This window comes from Anser anser (assembly GCF_964211835.1).
Source record: "Anser anser genome assembly, chromosome: 2".
NCBI lineage: Eukaryota > Metazoa > Chordata > Aves > Anseriformes > Anatidae > Anser > Anser anser.
Window position 1 is genome coordinate 85,965,233 of NC_139721.1, and position 19,973 is coordinate 85,985,205.

Consider the following 19,973-nt stretch of genomic DNA (forward strand, 5'->3'; position numbering starts at 1 on the left):
TAATTGATGGAACAGAGCTAGAACTATCCTATCTAAAACTATAAATCATATAAGTACTGAAGGTTGTATCTGTTTAGTGCTACATGGTTTTTCTGCCTTTCTTGTTTTTAAATTGCACTTTTGACAAATACTGGTCTGGCATTATTGATGTCCATAGTAAAACTGTCCATTTTTGGTGTAATTCTTCTGAATTTTCTGATAGGATATTTTCCCTTTTCCCAGTAAAAATAAGCAATAGTGCGTGTATTGGAAAATTTCTCCTTCAGAGCCCTTCAGCAATAATGTCCCCAGCTAGAAATTGCTTTTCTTGCAAAGAAACAAACTTGGGTCATATGGGTCTAGGTTTCATGGGATATATAGATATATTTTTTAAGTGCAATTCATAAGGCATAAATGTGATGTTTTAAATAGCTTGTCAGGAAAAAGAAGTGATTTTTAATGCAGATCTACCAAATATAATGTCCTTTAGTAGCATCAGTACCCCTGAAGGCAGGCATTTGAAAAGGCAGAGAGAGCCATAACACCAAGATAAATGTTGTGACTAGCATATAAGGAAAAACATAATACAAGGAAGTAGAGAAATATGTCCTGTCAGAAAGCAAAGAAGTAGTAATCAAAATTATTGTTCTAGTTTTCAGTTTCTTTTCAACTATCCAATGAGGCACTGGCCTTTATCAATATTAAGACTTTTTTTTTTTTCCCCTGTAATTACTTTTAAAACATCGTTAAATCTTATTTTTTATTCTGACCAATAGTTAGGAATACAAATAAAAATCTCACTATTTATTTGGCAACAATCCATAGCTCCAATACTGAACTGAAACATGGACAAAGAAAGGGAAATTAATTCCCTTTCTAGGACCTATTTGAAGTATGACTTTATAATTCTGTGTAAGAATATAATCACATGTATGTTGGAATTTGAAATTCCAAAACTGTTAAAATTCTCAAGCTCTCCGTGAAACCAAATGTTATTTTATCAAATTTTATCAACACTCTAAAGAGACTTATAATCAGATAATCTTATTCATTTTTGAGACAATATACTTTGTTTTATGGATCGTATCATGAAAACAGCCCTCCTGTAGTAAGGTTGGTGTACAAAGCTATAAGCTAGCCTTAATTTTATTAAAATTGATTTAATGTTTACCAACCACAGAATGGAAAGAAGTTACGGAGTCTGCTCAGTATATTGCCTCCAAGTTAAATAGCCAACAACAACAGAACCTGGGTGAAGATTTAACTTTTCTGACATGAACAGGAGCTGGATCAAGGTATCGCTGTGAGGTACACTGAATATGAATGATAGCATTAGAAAATCCAGCTGAGCAGGTAGGATTGAAAACTCCCCCCAACTCCCTGCCATGGCTTTGAAGTTTCACAGACCATGTAAACAAAGTCTCAGAGCTACTGGCATCCTGATTTCTTCTCTGCTGTGTCCAGGGTGAGGCGTCGTTCTGTGGCCATGCGTAACGGACAGGCTCCTTCTTTGAGTGGTTGTTAAGCCACAAGCAGTGCCACATGCTGGACGGTACTGTAGCTGTGACCATTTGAGCCTAGGCAACGCTGTGATTGCTTGTGTGAGGCCATCAGCACTTGCTGAGCTTTTTCTCTCAGACAAATAAAAGTGTGTAGTATAAGTACTGAAATTAATTTTATCCTCTTCTAATATTCTTTTGCCATTTAATACTTAATTTGGCTTGTCTCCTTTCCTCTCACATTGCCTACAGAAAGGCTTCACTTTCCAACATTTGGAAACTGCTACATCCACCCCGCATAAAGTTAAGAGATTGTTTCCTTCTAACTTTATTTTAGCAGACCAAGGGTTACCCTCTGCAGCTTCTTATCATCATGTTCCCTTTTATGTGCCTAAGGAAATAATGAGGCACTGGCTTGACAACACCTAATTCAAACTTTTATATGAGATTGGTTTGTGATCACAAAGTGTTCTAATGTCAGATATTAACCTGGGGATTATCGTAGCCATAAACAGAAGCACTTGTAGTTTGGATTAAGAAGTTGGTGGGGGAAGACAGACTGAGGCTATATTTCTTACTGAATACGGAAGCAGTATATTTATTTTCACTAACAATGGCAGCCAGTAATTACAGCCTTTTCTCATTCTTCTGCCTCAGGGGAACTGAACTGCTGCTGTCTCAGGGGAGGCTGAGCTGCTACTGGCTGCTGCCATTTAACGCTTCCTATTCTCCTTTGAACCTGTCTGTGAGCCACTTCTCCTTTCCTTTTCCTGCTTCTTTGCTTTCCCTGATAAGTATGTTCCTGAAATGCCCTTTAAAGTAAGTTTAGATATCTGTGCAAATAATATGGTTTAAACACCTGGTGGAGGCTAGCAACCATAAATCTTGAGTTCCAGGGAGTCTTTATCTGCAACAAACTCCCCCTCCTCCCAGTAGCTGAATGTACTTTCTTAAGATTGCAGATAATATGTATTTACTTTTCCTTGTTGTTGTTTTTTTTTTAACACACAATTGAGATTACAGCTGTTTATTTCTCAACTGTATCGTATAAAACAATATTCTTGCCTTTATGAGTGATCTCTTTGACGCAAACATACCAGACTTCCTGCACTGTGTCAAGAACTGTGTAGATTATCTGGAGTGCCAAAGGGGGGGGGGGGGAAAAAGGGGGGGGGTTACCTTTTACTTTCTATAAACAGAGTATAGATTTTCTAAATTATGCTTCTTATTAATATTCCTGTACAGCTATGTTTCTTTTCTCTTGTTCTCCTTCTTTCTATCTAATGCCAAATAATTAAAATTTAACTAGTGGTGATTTTTACTGGCAGATAAGTGAGTTCTTTCTGTGAATATGTTAGTAAATGTATTGGAAAAATAAAAAGGTATTTCTCTGAGTATACACATACGTGAACACATTAATTTTGCATATAATGAGCAGATAAATCTTTAGCGTTGTGTAAAGTAAGTTTTATTACCCAAGGCATGAGATGTGTATGTAGTCATTCAGACCTTACATACTTTGGATGAGGAAAGTGATATACCCTCATGCTTTGAGTGGAAATTTCCTAAACACATTCCATTTTCCAATTGTTTATTTACTACTATTTCTTTTTCTTAATTATCTTCAGTCTAAAATCAGACTATCTGCTATTCTTTGCAAGTACTACAATTGCCATTTCAGCAGGACAGACTCCCCACCTAGAAGAAATTCTCCCTTTCCCCTCACCTGGATTCTTTGCTTGATAACCCAGCATCCACCGTTTTTAAGCAGGCACCAAGTCAAAGGAATAAAACAGAATGTGTCAGATCAGCTCATGTTAAAGAGCTTTTACATTACACCAGATCCACATATATTTGCACACTGTTTTTTAAAATCTTTTTTCATCCTCGTGTATGATTTTTCTTCCTGCATGATTCTGAGGGAATCCACACAATGGTTAAATAGAATGAAATATCTGTCCAATCATACTCTTTAAAATCAGAGTGCATTGGGCTCTTTAAAATGTTATTAATTTAAATCTGCAAACTATGTTTTTATTCGGCTATTTGGAAGGGTGATGCATTTGCAGGACCCAAACAAATGTGAGCTACATGGGACAGTCCAAAAGAGAATACAATGTTATGGTATAAGGATTAATTGTGAAAGTAATCATGTTCGTTTTCTAATTATTCAAATCTTAATTACAACTGTGTTGGCCCAATTAGTTCAGAACACAAGGCTAATGTTAGGGTTGGGTGGATACTCAGCATCTGTGCATAAGTAAGAGGCATCTGTTGACAAGTGGTGGAGTGATGGAAAGTGTCAAGTCACCAGCTGTGAAGTCAACAAAGCTCTTAAAAAACAAGTTTGAGCCAACACAATGATTTAGCACACTTGGGGGAATGTAAAGCTTATTGCACATGTATACTTAGCTAGCTGTTGTCACCTAGTGGGACTGAAATCTAGAGCAACTGTGCATATTTAAGTCTTTTTGTGCTCTTTCAGCAATGCCCTGCCTAAGAAGGATTTTTTTGTGGTGGGGAATCTGGCAGTGACACTTCTGCCCATCAGTGCTATAGGGTTGAATTTGTTGTTTGTTTGTTTTTAACTTGAGCAAACTAGAGAACAAAATACTGAAATATTAAGAGGAATATCTTCTCTAAAGAACGCTGGCTTTTCTTTCCTAACACCGGTTTCCCCATTCCCTATAGTTCTGTAAGGAGAGACGGTTGTATTGACAGTCGATTGTACCTTGCCCATTGTTTATTGCTATCAATTCCAAAAAGACAGGATTTTTATGTTTCTGACTATTGATACTGATCTTAGTAATTTCTAATATTGCCTGCAAAGATTGAGGATATTAATAGTCTCACTAACGTTACAATGGTGTGTTTAATATTAATGTGTTATTAACATTTAATGGCAACGTGTAAACTTTACTGAAAGATAATCAATTGTTCAAGAACAAAAGAAGAAGGTGAACATTAAAGCCTTGGATGGAATTATATTGAGCACTAATGCATTCACTTTTGACCTAGTTCTGAATTTTACAGATCTTTTGTCGGTGACTTCATTTGCATTACTTTCAAGTTTTTATTTATTCACATATCAGAAAGTACAGATGGAGTAGTGTTTAGATTCATTGTAGTCTGATAATGTTGTTAATTTACATGAAATGCATAGAGTGTTTGGTACTACACTGCAGTGTGATGGAAAATGAGCTCAACTTTCAACATTGCCTTCACAAGATTTTTCAATTACATTGAAATAAAATTAAACAGAGTTACAGGGCAGTTCTAGCATTCTGGATTGGGCTTTTCTTTTTGTAAATTACAACAAGAAAGCGTCTAATTTCCCTGCTGTTGGAACAAATAGCCCTTTTTAGATATGGTTTGTACTTTAATACAAAACCTTTTGCTTTAAAAATATGTCTATGCCACTATGGCAATACTTGAGCTATATTATTAAAGCAGCACCCTGACTGGACAAGGGAAGCTAAGCAACTCAACTCACCTCTATTAAGAAATGTATAAATAAATACAGCTGCTTCTGAGCAGGTGTAATGAGGCGTAAACTTTGTGGTTGAAAAGGGAGGACTTTGAACTTAGGAAGCACGTTTTTTATAGTAACAAATTATTTACATGTTCAACACCTGCCCATGTCATACTCACAAGGAAAATTCAGAATTACTCCACATTGTATTGCACTTCGTGTATAAATGTATATGTAGTGGTGTAACGACAGAGACAGTAGTTTGTTAGGTTTAACTAATATTACTTTACCAGTTGTACCAAGGGTGTTACAAAATCATGGAAGATCTAAAGCTGACACCTCGACCACTGAGCCACCAGTGTCATGAGTCTGACTGTAGTATTTCTGTAAATGGGGAATAGAAGGAGCGGAGTGAGACACATGGCAATTAGTTATATGTGCTGTAGTGTTTTGGATTTCATCTTCCTGTCACAGTTGTGGCTGTATTTCACCTGCAAAATAACCTTTCCTTTTAAATCATACTGACAATGCGAATAGCACGTGTATACTTTAACTAAACAACTTACCAATTCAAGTGGGCTGCCTCAGCTGTAAGACATGAACTCAGAAGTGATAAAGCATGGCACTGCCTCAGTAAAATGGAATAAGAAATCATTCTGACAGAGCCTAGATCTTGGTCTCGGCTGTTGAATGGGCATGGTTGCGGGATATTTTTTTTTTCCTTCCCTTTCGAGGTTGATGTCCCTTTTTTTTTCTGTAGAGTACATCTTACATGACACTACAGGAAGAAATGCAAGGCGGCTGGGCTAATGCTTGTAGTGTCAGAATGGACTTGGGAATGCAGGCAAGTGGTACCTGAGAAAGTGTTGCTAGTCACCCTATAAAGGCAAAGAGTGACTGAATGCCAGATGATCAGAGTACAAGCCTTTACTAGGGGTTCATTATGAATTATTTTGAAAGTAAATATCTCAGTCTGTCAGTAGGTAAAGAAGCTATTTCCGCTTTCTTTTGTTTAATTCTCTTGACTACATGGAATTAGAGAGTGGAAGCTGTCACTGTGATGTTAGAATAATGATAATAAGTTATGTCTGGGAACTGATTCTCATGTATCGGATTTGTAGAAGCCTTTAAAATTGCAGAAGTATTCAGGCAATTAGCACTAGAAATAATACATTTTTCTGTCAATTCCCAACCTATCAATTGCTAAGGCAGGAAACATGATTAAGCTGAGTAGCAATGATTTTTCGAAGACGACTTGACATTTGTGTGTGATAAGAACATATTTTTAAAATACCTATTCCATAGTCACACAGATGACTTGTTGCAGAGTGTCTGTAAGACTAGCTCATCTTTTGTGAAGCTCTTTCTGGGGCCTGAAAGCAGCAAACTTGTGCTCCTCTGATCACAAAGGAAGATAATGTTTCCTTTTTGTAGTTCCAGCCTATATGCTAGAACAACGGTAAAGCCTCAGTTGCGTGTAAACTAGGCTAGAATAGCTCTGTTTTTACCTAATCCCCATCCTTGTACAACTTCCTGTGATATATACATGTACATAAATATCACTACCACATTTGTGAGTAAAAACTGTGCAAAGTTAGACCTTGTCTCAAAATGAAACACCTTATATTCAGTGTTTATCAACCTTTTTAAATTTTCTTTTGCAATAAGACTGTGGTTCACCTAAAACTACTGAGGGAAAATAACGTAGACAGAATATTTAATTTGACTACTCATGTAAATAAGATGGCATTTCTTCAAATCATTTGTTCTAAACTTGAAGGATTGCTGTCTCATCATTTTTTTTCATATGGTCAAGTTGTCGTTTTCTTCCAAGACATTCTTTGTGAAGACCACCTAGGTCACATTAGCAGTTGAAGTTTGAAAGTGCACCTTGAAACTGCATACAGCATGTAAACACTTCTCTCAATTAAATACAGTATATCGTGTCTCAAACATACTGTCGAGTGACTTCAGTGAGATTATTCCAGAGTATTATTAGTTTTCTTAAGATCTGATACTGGCAGTATCTCTCTGATAGAATCACATCTGCATTTTCTTCTATTTCAGAGTGAATTGTTATTGTCATGTAAATGAAAGAAATTATAAAAGGTCATATGCCTAGATAGCAAGACATTGTGTATATCTCATCACTAAAAGCAATTCACACTGAGATCAACAACACATTTGCTTTGCCAGTTCCTCAACTGAGTTTTATCAACTGTACTGACTTCATAGCAGCTGTTCATTTTTACATTATACTGGGAAAAAAAGAATGTTGGATCTTGATCCAGTGGAAGATCTGTCATATTAATTTTAGTGTTACTGGATCAAGATCTGATATTCTCTTTTTCAAAAGGGAAAGAAAATAGAACCATGTCTTTAAAACACGGGAGGAGCTGTCCTTGTAATATGTTTTTACAGCATCTCACACAATACTGTGTTCATCCATGTCATGATCAATCCTTTGAAGAAAAAAACAACATTAAGAAAATTACGTACAACTATGGATTCCTGGTGTAATGGTTTCTGGATTCTGTGTGCGTTCTTTATGACAATTATTTGTCTTCCTGTATTGCTCTGTAGCTGAATTTTGCCACTAATAACCTTGACTCATCAGCACACTGGTGCAGAAAGCATAGAGTATTAAAGACATCATGAAGTTTTTTATGTAAAATATCAATTTCCAGGGAAAAAATAAAATGATGCTAACCATGGCAGAGCACTATGCTCCTTTGTTAATCATTGTAGATTCATTTATGTCAATTAACTTGCAGTTCTATGGCATGTGATCACTAAGAAGGAACTGTTTTTATAGTGTCCTGTACTAAACTCTAGTAGTGATGTAGTTCTTATGTACATTCACAGAATCATCTAGGTTGGAAGAGACCTCCAAGATCACCTACTCCAACCTCTGACCTAACACTAACAAGTCCTCCACTAAACCATATCACTAAGCTCTACATCTAAACGTCTTTTAAAGACCTCCAGGGATGGTGCCTGAACCACTTCCCTGGGCAGCCTATTCCAATGCCTAACAACCCTTTCCATAAAGAAGTTCTTCCTAATACCCAACCTAAACCTCCCCTGGTGCAACTTTAGCCCATTCCCCCTCGTCCTGTCACCAGGCAAGTGGGAGAACAACCCCCACCCCGCTACAGCCTCCTTTAAGGTACCTGTGGAGTGCGATAAGGTCTCCCCTGAGCCTCCTCTTCTCCAGGCTGAACAACCCCAGCTCCCTCAGCCGCTCCTCGTTAAGAGTTGTTCTCCAGACCCCTCACCAGCTTCGTTGCCCTTCTCTGGACTCTCTCGACCACCTCCATGTCCTTCTTGTAGCGAGGGGCCCAAAACTGAACACAGTACTCGAGGTGCGGCCTCACCAGAGCCGAGTACAGGGGGACAATCACTTCCCTAGCCCTGCTGGCCACACTGTTTCTTATGCAAGCCAGGATGCTGTTGGCCTTCCTGGCCACCTGAGCATACTGCTGGCTCATATTCAGCCAACTATCAACCAATACTCCCAGGTCCTTCTCTGCCAGGCAGCTTTCTAACCACTCATCTCCCAGCCTGTAGCGCTGCTCGGGGTTGTTGCATCCCAGGTGCAGGACCCGGCACTTGGCCTTGTTGAACTTCATGCAGTTGACCTCAGCCCATCGGTCCAGCCTATCCAGATCCTCCTGCAGAACCTTCCTACCCTCGAGCAGATCGACACACGCACCTAACTTGGTGTCATCTGCCAACTTACTGAGGGTGCACTCGATCCCCTCATCTAGATCATCGATAAAGATATTAAAGAGGACTGGCCCCAGTACTGAGCCCTGGGGGACTCCACTAGTGACCGGCCTCCAACTGGGTTTAACTCCATTCACCACAACTCTTTGGGCCCGGCTACCCAGCCAGTTTCTAACCCAATGAAGTGTACGCCAGTCCAAGCCAAGAGCAGCCAGTTTCTTGAGGAGAATGCTGTAGGAAACGGTGTCAAAAGCCTTACTGAAATCAACGTAGACCACATCCACAGCCTTCCCCTCATCCACCAAGCGCGTCACTTGGTCATAGAAGGAGATCAGGTTCGTCAAGCAGGACCTGCCTTTCATAAACCCATGCTGACTGGGCCTGATTGCCTGATTGCCCTTCAGGTGCCGCATGATGGCACTCAAGATAATCTGCTCCATGAGCTTCCCTGGCACTGAGGTCAAACTAACAGGCCTATAGTTTTCCAGGTCTACCTTCTGGCCCTTCTTGTAGATGGGCGTCACACATTTGCTAGCTTCCAGTCGACTGGGACCTCCCCTGATAGCCAGGACTGCTGATAAACGATGGAAAGCGGCTTGGCCAGCTCCTCCGCCAGTTCTCTCAGCACCTTTGGGTGGATCCCATCCGGCCCCATCGACTTGCATACATCTAAGTGCTGTAGCAGGTCGCCAACCATTTCCTCATGGATAGCGAGGGCCACATCCTGCTCCCCATCCCCTTCCACCAGCTCAGGGTACTGGGTATCTAGAGAACAACTGGTCTTGCCACTAAAGACTGAGGCAAAGGAGGCACTAAGCACCTCAGCCTTTTCCTCATCTCTTGTCACTGAGTTTCCCCCCTCATCCAGTAAAGGATGGAGATTCTCCTTAGTCCTCCTTTTCATGTTGATGTATGTATAAAAACATTTTCTGTTGTCTTTAACAGCAGTAGCCAGAATGAGTTCCAGATAAGCTTTGGCCTTTCTAATTTTGTCCCTACACATCCTTACAACATCCTTATAATCCTTCTGAGCGGCCTGCCCTCTTTTCCAAAGATTATAAACCCTCTTTCTTTTCCTAAGCTCTAGCCACAACTCTCTGTTCAGCCAGGCCGGTCTTCTTCCATGCTGGCTCATCTTTGGGCACGTGGGGACAGACTGCTCCTGAGCCATTAAGATTTCCTTCTTGAGGAGTGCCCAGCCTTCCTGGACTCCTCTGCCCTTCAGAACTGCCTCCCAAGGGACTCTGCCAACCAGTGTCCTGAACAGCTTAAAGTCTGCCCTCCAGAAGTCCAAGACAGAGGTTTTACTGGTCCCCCTCCTGACTTCGCCAAGAATAGAGAACTCTACCATTTCGTGGTCACTCTGCCCAAGACAGTTCCTGACCACCACATCTCCCACCAGTCCTTCTCTGTTTGTGAACAGAAGGTCCAGCGGGGCACCTCCCCTGGAAGGCTAACTAACCAGCTGTGTCAAGAAACTATCTTCCATGCTCTCCAGAAACCTCCTAGACTGCTTCCTCTGAGCTGTATTGCATTTCCAGGATATGTCTGGGAAGTTGAAGTCCCCCACAAGGACAAGAGCTGACGATTTCACAGCTTTTGTCAGCTGCCTGTAGAATTCCTCATCCATCTCCTCATCCTGGTTTGGCGGTCTGTAACAGACCCCCACCAGGATGCTTGCCTTTTTGGCCTTCCCACCGATCCTAACCCATAGGGACTCAACCTTACCATTCCCAGACTCAGTCTCGAGTTCCACAACATCAAAACACTCTCTAATATAGAGAGCCACACCACCACCCCTTCTGTGCTGCCTGTCCCTTCTGAAGAACCTATAGCCAGTCTTTGCAGCACTCCAGTCATGAGAGTGGTCCCACCACGTTTCTGTGATGGCAACCGAGTCATAGCCTGCCTGCTGCACAATAGCTTCCAGCTCCTCTTGTTTGTTTCCCATGCTGCGTGCATTAGTGTAGATGCACTTCAGCTGGGCCATTGCCTGCTCCCCAGACCCTGACATTGTTCTCCCTGGCACACCTCTAACGAGCCTTATTCCCTCCCCATCCCCCTTCTTTCCTAGTTTAAAGCCCTCTCAGTGAGCCCTGCCAGCTCCTGCACTAGTGTCTGTTTTCCCCTTGTATTCAAATACAGAAAGTGAACATAAAACAGACTAGGGGTCATGAAGTGATGTGTCCAGTAGGTTATGAAGGCAATACAGACCAGTCATCCTGTCAAACCCCAGCAAAATTCTTTTTGGAATTTTGTTTTGGTGTGTTGAATTTTTTCTCCAGTTTTCTGTCTGGACAGGAACAAATCAGACATGAGATGGCATCAATTCAGTTTCAAAGAGGAGAAAAATAACAGTGCTTATTTTCTGTAATATATATTATACTTCAGAAGACATGAGGAAACAGGCACTATTCTTGCCTGTTAAAAAGTCAAGAACAGTTGTTCTGAACACTATATGAAGGACACTGATGGTTCTTTTTATACCCCTACAACTTTCTATATGTGAAGTCAAGACTATCTCTCCTACCTACTTCCTATATCTGCAGGAACTTTAATAGCTTGGTTTGATTTCATTATGTGAAGTTATTGCACAAAACCTTCTTCTTACCTTTTTTCAGGGAGTCTTATCATAAAAGTAGCATACCAGACACAAATCTGTTTTTCCCACTCTTTTTAAAAACCTTCATTTTTATAACTTCATTTAAAGAAATAACTTACTGTAATCAAATGTTATATATATATATATATATATTAAATATCTGGACATAACTTCCTCTCAGTAGTTACTAATAAAACTCCTCATTATTCATAGTATCTCTTTAGTTTCTAGCTTCTCCTTCTTCTTGCTTTGAGTAACTTTCACTTCAAAATAAATTAGAATATTCTTAGATTATTCCTATTGCAGTTGCTAACTTGTCCCATATTCGTAAGAATTCTGTTTGAATTATAAACTGAACATGAGAACTATACTACCAGCTGGATTCTGTGCTGTGTGTTTAGGACTAATTCAAGTCCCAGTGATGTGAACAGAGTTTTCTTATCGACTTCCCTGTGAGATGGATTAAGCCCTTAGGCAGTACTTCTAACTCAGGTTTTCTAATAACTAATGCAGCAAGTAGGAAGAACTGAAGCATACCTCAGTTATTAAACACTTTAACAATACAGTGTGGGAGTAAATGCAAATATACCATTGAAGAGGGAGAATATAGTAATTATAGCTCATGGCTCCCCTTTTCATAATAAAAAATAAACAAATTCTGTATGAATGAAACCAGAAAATAATCTAGTATTATTCCTCCATTAATTTTATATGAAATTCTGTAAATGAATTAAGCAGTCATCAGAATAATTAATTAAATTGAAGTAATTAAGTTACAAATCCATGCCGATTTATGCCCATACTCCTTTATGCTACCCACCTTTAAGTCTTTTTTTTTTTTTTCCCTGCATTTTATACATGCTAAACTTGAAATTCCATAATGTTCCCTTATTTTGATGCAACAGAAGCTCTCTGTCATCCTGGTATTTCTTGTCAGTGATAATTTTCTTTCTTCTGACTACATTGAGAAAGAAAGAGATGACTAAGGTTCTTAATAAAACAACTGTGTATGTCACTTCTATGCACACTGCACAAACTCTGTCTTGCAAATAGCCAGAAAATGATTCCCACTTAACCACAAGAGCAGAATTCTGTGAGACGTACATAGTTGAAAGTAAAAACAATGGGAAATGTAGGATAATATGCTGGTTTTGATGTTACTAGCATTAAGTTGATGTGAATTGCCTTAGTGTATTCTAACTTTCAAAATTCAAGTCAAACATTGTCATCACCTTGGATCACCCATCCTTAAGGAATATAAAATAAAAGACTGTATGAAACAACTGTTTCAGTTGCTGCCTATTTCAGACAATAGCAATGGAGCTGAAGTGATCTTTGTATACCTTGGAAAGCTGTATTTTAAGTACAGTATGACGATATTTTCAGGGGAAGCCTGAATCTCTTAATCTGATAATTAAAATCACTACTTACATTGTAATAACATTTGCAATACCACTACCAAAAAAGAGAATACCAAAAGCTGAAGCTTATCCTATGAAAGTGGTGACAGTTGAGTTCAGAGTTGGAAAGACAAGCAGAAAAGTTCTATGAAATCACCCTCAATGCCTCTTCGACTTGACTCAAGTCATATGCTGTATTCCCATATCTTCCATCTTAAAGGAATACACAAAGAATACCAAAACTCATTCTTTTTATTTTATTCACCAGCTAAGCTTTATGCTAAGCCTGCTTAATGCCTTATGCTTCATCAGCTTCCCACATGATCTCAATGGAGCATGAGCAGGATCAGACCCATATCCAAAAATTTGTTCAGAGAACTGTAGGATTTCATAAGCAAAAGTTAAGAGAACAAATTAGGACTTTCTCCTTCTGAATTTAAAACCATTCCAGTTGCCCATGTAGTTTTGGAATACTTCATCTGAAAAAGAGAAAGAAAAAAATAAGTTTTCCCTATGTGAGAAATGCCATATCATTCCTTCCAGCTGCCTTTTGGATTGATAATTCAGGACCTATCAGTTTTTCAGAGTTTAACAGAGAGTTTTTGTTAGAGGTGTCACAAAATGGGAAAGGCTAGATAGCTAAGAGAAATGTGAAGAGAGGAAGTACTGCTGTGAAAAGTATGGACTGCACTGCTTCCTCTTTCTGAAGATAATGTTGAACATTTGGAGTCCAAGCAGGGTCTCTGAAACCAACCCTGAATAGAGGACACATTTTCAGGCTAGCTAGCCAAATGTCTCAGAGTTTTCTGTTTGATTTTTCTGATTCTTGAATTTGGATTTAGTTTTGTTGTTGTTGTTTTTTGTCTACATGTGGACCTGAATGACACCTAGCAAAGTAGCAATAAATCAACACAACTAACCAATAAAAAGATTGCTGCTATTATAATTAGTTTTGTGCACATTTGAATATCTACAGATTGCCTGGAGATGGTCAAATCTATAATAGAATTCGAAAATTTTGATTTGTCCAAGCTATTGTGTTCAAACAAGAACTTACGTCAAGGGACAAAATACAATCAGGTAGATAAATATTGATTGAAGTTATTCTATCATTAAAGAAACATTGTCAACAACAACAAAACAACAAAAAACAGTTCTTTGATTTCTGGTTACCAGAAGTGTTTCCTCTTGAGTTTCATCTTGTATTTCATTTGCATTTCAGGCTTTAAAAGACATTGAACTATCATGGTGAAAGCTATAGATGATAGAGTTTAAAACTTGCTCTAGTCAATTTTTTTGGTAGATTTGAGATTCCTTTTTTTTTTTTTCAAAACTTTGGTGAAAGTAGGTAGAAGAACTCTTATGATATCCATCCATCTTCTAGGCCACAGGAACTGAAGCCACTGGAAATAACAGAACCCCAGAAATTAATTCTATGCATTCATGCACAATTAAGTGAGAGCCATGGAAAGCAGTTACCTGGGAAGCAGCAGGTTCTGTCAGAGGTATGAAAGCTATAGGTAGCATTTAAGTTTTAGTTCACCATCTATCCTTATTATATTCTGATGGAAGATTCTGAAAATTTTCAGTTAGTATCAACAGAGCTTTGTATTTGTGTGGTGTGCTTGTGTGTGTGAAACTATGCTTGAATAGCAAATGCAATTCAGAAGAGTTAGTGGTATATAGTTTTGGAAGTAGTAATACATGAGAATTGAGAACTCGTAGATCCCACAAATGAAGCTGTGTTCAGATGCCAATTTAGAAAGTTTCTAGCATCAGAAATAACTTTATTTCCATATTTTATCCATAATTGCCTTAAATGAAATTGGTTCTGATTCTTTCATATAAAAATTAGGGTTTTCAGTTATCATGATTCATAGCTATATAATTGTTCATAAACTAATATTTATGCTGTTGTATGTATGGCATGAGAATGTTAAGTAATTCACAGGTGAAGAAATACAAGAGGAGTTGTAATACTCAAAACTTCTTATCTAAAAAAGTTTCCAAACCAATTTAAGCATGTGACTAGTGGTATTGAGTACAGTAAGACTACTGACATGCTTAATTTAAAGACACACAAAGTGATTTGCTAGTAAGAAGTCACAGGCGGGCATGGAATTGGCTAGTTTTTCAGTTCACTGTTTTGAATTGGAGCAGCTCTCAAAAAAAAAAACAGGTTCTCTGTTGAAAGAGAAAGAAAGGGTTTCAACAGATTTCTGTCTTGTGCCATCACAGCATGAATCTAGTGGGTGGTGAGCAGCTGCACCTTTCTCTGAAGTGGGTTTACAATTGTGAGCACTAAATACTTCTTTTCATCAGTGTTTTGTTTTGTTTTGTTTTGTTTTCCTTTGGTGTTTTAGTCTTTTTCTTCACAAAATTTATAATAAAATTAACCCATGTGAAATAGTTGTAAAATTCAAGACAAAAATAGTCAAAGCCATAAAATTAATTTTTGATATCTTACAATGTTTGCTGTAGAAAGGAGCAGCTTGAAAAGGCAATGACTATGCAGAACATCAACACGAATTTTGGCTAAGAATTTAGACAGTTATTTTTTATCAATCTAACTGAATTTAACTCAATTTGCTTAAGACCATTGTAAATACATTTATGGAATTGTATTTCTAGACTGTGTGAGCTGCTATGATTTTCACTATATGTGCATTCATATTTTTTCACTTTTGTTTTGGGATATTAGCTAATCAGTAAGAGGTTTCTGGAGAGAGTGAAGAAAAATCCAGGATTCAGAAGGATGCAACCTCTCTTTTCTTTTTTTTTTCCCCATTAGCCCTGTTTGGTGCTCTTACAGTTCTCTGCCAGTTGACAGCAGTTCTGTGGCAAAGTTCTTCCTAGGCCCTCATTCCCTCCTTTAAACTTCACAAAAATGATTTTATAGAAGTGTTCCCAGCTTCTAGAACTTGAAGTCCTTAATTTTAGCTCACAAATACGTATAAAATTTAACTTAGTTTACAAATACATACAAATTTTTTCAAATGCTGATGGTTAGATGGAAGGAAGGAAGGAAGAAAGGAAGGAAGGAAGGAAAAATTGGTTCTGTGCGACGTATTTCCTTTGCATCAAGTATGAGATCTGTTCAATCAATTCTTTCCATGAGTGAGAATATTTAATTGATCTACCTAAGCCTGGTGATTAAGGCATTTATAGAAATTGATGGGAAAGGAGTAAGACTCTTCTCAGAACTTACAAAAATATAATCACTAGTTTTGCCCTGTTTGTGATATCTCTGTGGAGAGGCGGCAATGCTTATGATTTTTTTTTGGTGTTTTTGCTCAGTGGATTGCTTATTAATTATAAGATACATCTATACACTTTGATTGTAAGCAAAATAATTTTTTTAAACCTTTCGAGCTGATTTTTTTTTCTTTCTTATTTTCATTGGGGAACTGTACTACCTTTATTATCTTAATAAGTTCTTTGCAATTATGGTTAAACTAAGATACAGAGCAATGGGCCCAGCCCTAAATAATTTAGAGTAGTGTGAATAAAACAGATGAAAACTAAGCTCTAAGTAAAATTCCATGGGTTATTAACTTTGTATATTTTTGTAAAAATACATTTTTAAAATTTCACACAAAAGTGAATGCACTCTGTACAGGTTCTTAAAGATTTAGAAAAAAAATATGTACTAATCAGCTGAAGACCTTTTTAACTTTCCAAAGGTATAAAAATGAAAAATACTTTGTTTGAAGCAACAGAGCACAACTGAAACCAAGTTGTTCAGAAAAGGACTTTTTTTTTTCTTTTTTTAAGGTGTGTATATAAGAAAATGTACCCTTCTTTAAAACTCATGTGATAACTCATTTATAAACTCATTTATAACATGCCTTTTGCCACATGCTCATGATTCCTTTCTTAAATTCTCCTAAGCCTGCATCTTAAATTTCAAATCTTCAAGTACAGGGAATTTTATACATACAAAGCATAGTGTGTATGCCTACCCGTGTGCTTACTACATTTTGCACTCTACCCTTTCCTGCTGAGATACTGTGAGTGCTGCAACATAGTGGGGTGGAATAATTCACCTTTCCAGGTGGATTGCTCACTTTTCCGTCACTTGATGTGCTAAAAATACCACCTCTTGAAACTGAAGCATTGTGTGGCTCTGTCAGTTACTGGGTTGTTCCTGCTGGCCTTGTACAGCATTCAGTAGCAAAAGCTCTTAGTTCCTTTTGGGAGCTAGAGAGAAAAACCCTAACACAAAGATATTTTTAGAATTATTTAACTTCTTATACACTTTTAAATCTTCTGTGTACTTTTCAGACTGGCTAATTGTGGGATGTGATACACTGTCCTTTAGTTAAGGTGATCTGCACAAGTTACTCTTGGCTTCATCCAGAACCTTGGAAGGCACAAGCGAATGCTTAAAAACTATTTTTAAAACTACAAATGACATTTGTCAAAGAGCTCATTTGAACATCCAGTAATGTGAAATGTCAAAGGGAAGATTAAGAGAAAGGCCTAATCATGTCTGTAGATCATCATCTTCAAAATGGGTCTATACTGTTGGTCTCTTTCATGGATACATTTTTACAGGTGCAAATTATTGTCCTTTACCCACAGAAATACGCCTTCAATTTGAGGAGATCGTGTGAATACTCCTTCCAAAAATATTTCTGTATCTGTCTTTCTTCTTATCTACACATTCTTTTTATCTACAGAAACAGGATATGCCTTCATAGTTACACATCCCACCAAAAAGTCTGATCTCTATTGAACAGGATCGATGGAAGTGAGTTAGAAAACATGATTACCAGTAAAAAATGAAAGAGTGGTAAGATAGTGCATCTGACATGAAAAATGGAGTTGTTTTTTTCAGATTGAAGCTGATTTTAGAACAGAGGTCAGAGTATCGTAAGATTCTCCCTGAGCAGGTCTTTGATCTCACCTTGTGTGATGTGTTTTGGTGTTATTTGTGTAATGCATTTAAATATTTTTTCTTGATGCTTGTTCTGTTTGAATAAACATGTTTACCAAGTTTAGTATAAGGTTGCTGTGAGGTTAGGAGGTAATGCAAATTTTGAAGCTTCACTAGAAATAGAAGTTTACTGACCTGTGTTTAATAGACAAGAGTAATGTCTTTTATTATAACAGAACCCAGTGATGGCTGTAGGAGTTTTTATTTTTTATTTTTTAATGATAGGGATTCAATGTGAAATCATGCTTCTGGCATTTTACACTCGCTCTCTGCCCTGGTTTGCTTTTACAAGGTCATTCAATGTCACTTTGGCTCCCCTTCTTTATGTCAGGGAACAAGAACCATGAGAATAATATTCTTGACTAATATTTTGATGTTTTTCTGTTTCAAAATTCTTAGCCTACACAGGAGCTTCTGGAATGTAAAATGAAAACCTCAAACATGTTCACTCACCAGCCACACAAGCATGTTACAAAATTATGCATTAGCTCACACTGATTAAAATTGGTCTCATCTAAACAAATTAAGGGGTCTGATCTCTCATCCATATGCATGGATAATTCTCATTAATGCTAATAGAGGGTATGTGCATACATGGATGGGAGAAGAGACCTCTAAAGCTAAATGTTCAGGTTCAGTTTGGTTTGTTTTCTGCAACAGCAACAAAACATTATGTTAAGTGTTTCAATAATTTAGAGAAAGACCAAAGGGGAAAAAGGTTAATAACGTAACTTTTCTTGTACCTTACAGTGGTAAATAGATAAAACAGTATATCCTCTTTCTTGTAAGCTGGGAGGCAGGTAGTATTTTTTAGCTGCTATTGGCTTTTTACTGTATCTACGTACAAATTCAGATTTATAAGCCTGTGTTTTGAGGCATAAGAAGGCATTTGAGAAGTAGGGAAAACACCAAAATCAAGAATGCTGTGAAGTTTCAACCTCCCAGAACATTGAAACATTGGTTTATATTGAATTGCTTAATGTCATTTTCACAATTTTGCAAACTATAAATATCCATTTACTGTATCTGAGCATGTGCCTGTGCTACAGCATATCAGCTGTACTGTCATCAAAAGAACTCCTGTGATTTAGTCATTTGATATTCAGTTAAGTGTTCTCAGAACACAGTCTGTCAAAACATTTTAAATATTTGTATAATACTGTAAAAATAGTGCCATGCATATGTTATCAGACAGTAGGAGCTTAATTAGCATTCCTAACAGCCTGAGCTACACTGGGATAGGGAAGGAGGTGCACAGTACAAAGGCTGGTGCCTTGAGGGAGTTTGTTCTCCAGGTCTGGGGTCTTTACAAAGAGGACCACTGGGAGAGGCTGGCCTGGACTGTCTGAATTGTAAAAGCTGGTAAGTAAGGATTGATTCATAAGTAATGAAACACACCAGTAGCAGATTTTTGGTGATGCTAGTACCTGAATGGCTGCAGTAGGTACAGTGGAAAGCTTAGAAAGCTTGGGATTTGTTCTGGGTTAGACACTCCTTGGTGGAAGGCTGCAAAAAATGACTATATGCCTCTCTGTTCTCCTAAGCATAAGGTGGAGAGACTCTAGGTAAGCTACTGACTGCCTAAGCCTAGTATCCCAGTGGAAAACCGAACCATGATGGGGAATTAAAGAACTGGATATTTTAGATTAGCTGTCATGGGTGAGGTTCTTGCAAGGACAGAACTAAACCACTCAGTGGCATATAATGTAAAATGAATTTATTAAGTAAAATGGGATCTCTGTGCATAGATGTTGTCCATGAGGGATTGTTGTTTTCACTGTTTATTGCTTTCCAACCCGGTTGGTGTAAGTCACCAATGGCTGCTTTGGTCACATCACGCCAGGCCAGTTTCTTTTACTTTCTCTATAAAAGGCATCTGGCTTTTATTACCTGTGTTATTATCACCTTCTGATTTCCTATTGCCCGTGTGTTAACTCAGCGCTAAGTTGGTAAGAATTCGTCTGTGCTTCTCTGTTTCTCTTCTGTGTCTACCTAATCATTAGAGCAGGGCAGAGAGCAGGGCACAGTAGTGTAGACCAGAGCTTTGGGGTAAGCCCTTCCATTACAATTATCAGCACTTGGTTTGTTTTTGTAGCACATAGCACAGTCCCATAATTAGTTCAGGTTGGGCAGGTATAGTCAAGGTCTCGTTTCCTTTAGTGGTGCCTTCAGGTAGGCTTTACTGTTTGGCAATTACCATACCCTGGAAACATAACTCTGAACTTGACAATGAGGGAATGAGGCCTTTCATGAGTCTCTGATGAGAAAATATGTATCATAAAGTGATACCTCTTCACTTCCCTGCTTCCTTTAACTTAGCCTAGCTTGTAAGTTGAAAAGATCTAATTTGTTA

General features: G+C 38.1%; 1 protein-coding gene across 22 annotated transcripts in view; it reads left to right on the top strand.

Annotated features, from left to right (window-relative positions):
* Nucleotides 1-19,973, top strand: part of CDH12 (cadherin 12) — a 568,098-nt gene that overhangs the window by 348,823 nt on the left and 199,302 nt on the right. For 3 of the 22 annotated variants that reach the window (XM_083824861.1, XM_083824868.1, XM_083824850.1), the window contains one exon: nucleotides 14,066-14,186. The exons of 17 other annotated variants lie outside the window; for them this stretch is intronic. The gene's annotated coding sequence lies outside the window, so the exon portion shown is untranslated. Of the gene's footprint in view, nucleotides 1-1,254; nucleotides 1,275-12,435; nucleotides 13,762-14,065; nucleotides 14,187-19,973 lie in introns of those variants that run through there. 2 more of the 22 variants (XM_083824860.1, XM_083824872.1) reach the window with 2 other exon arrangements.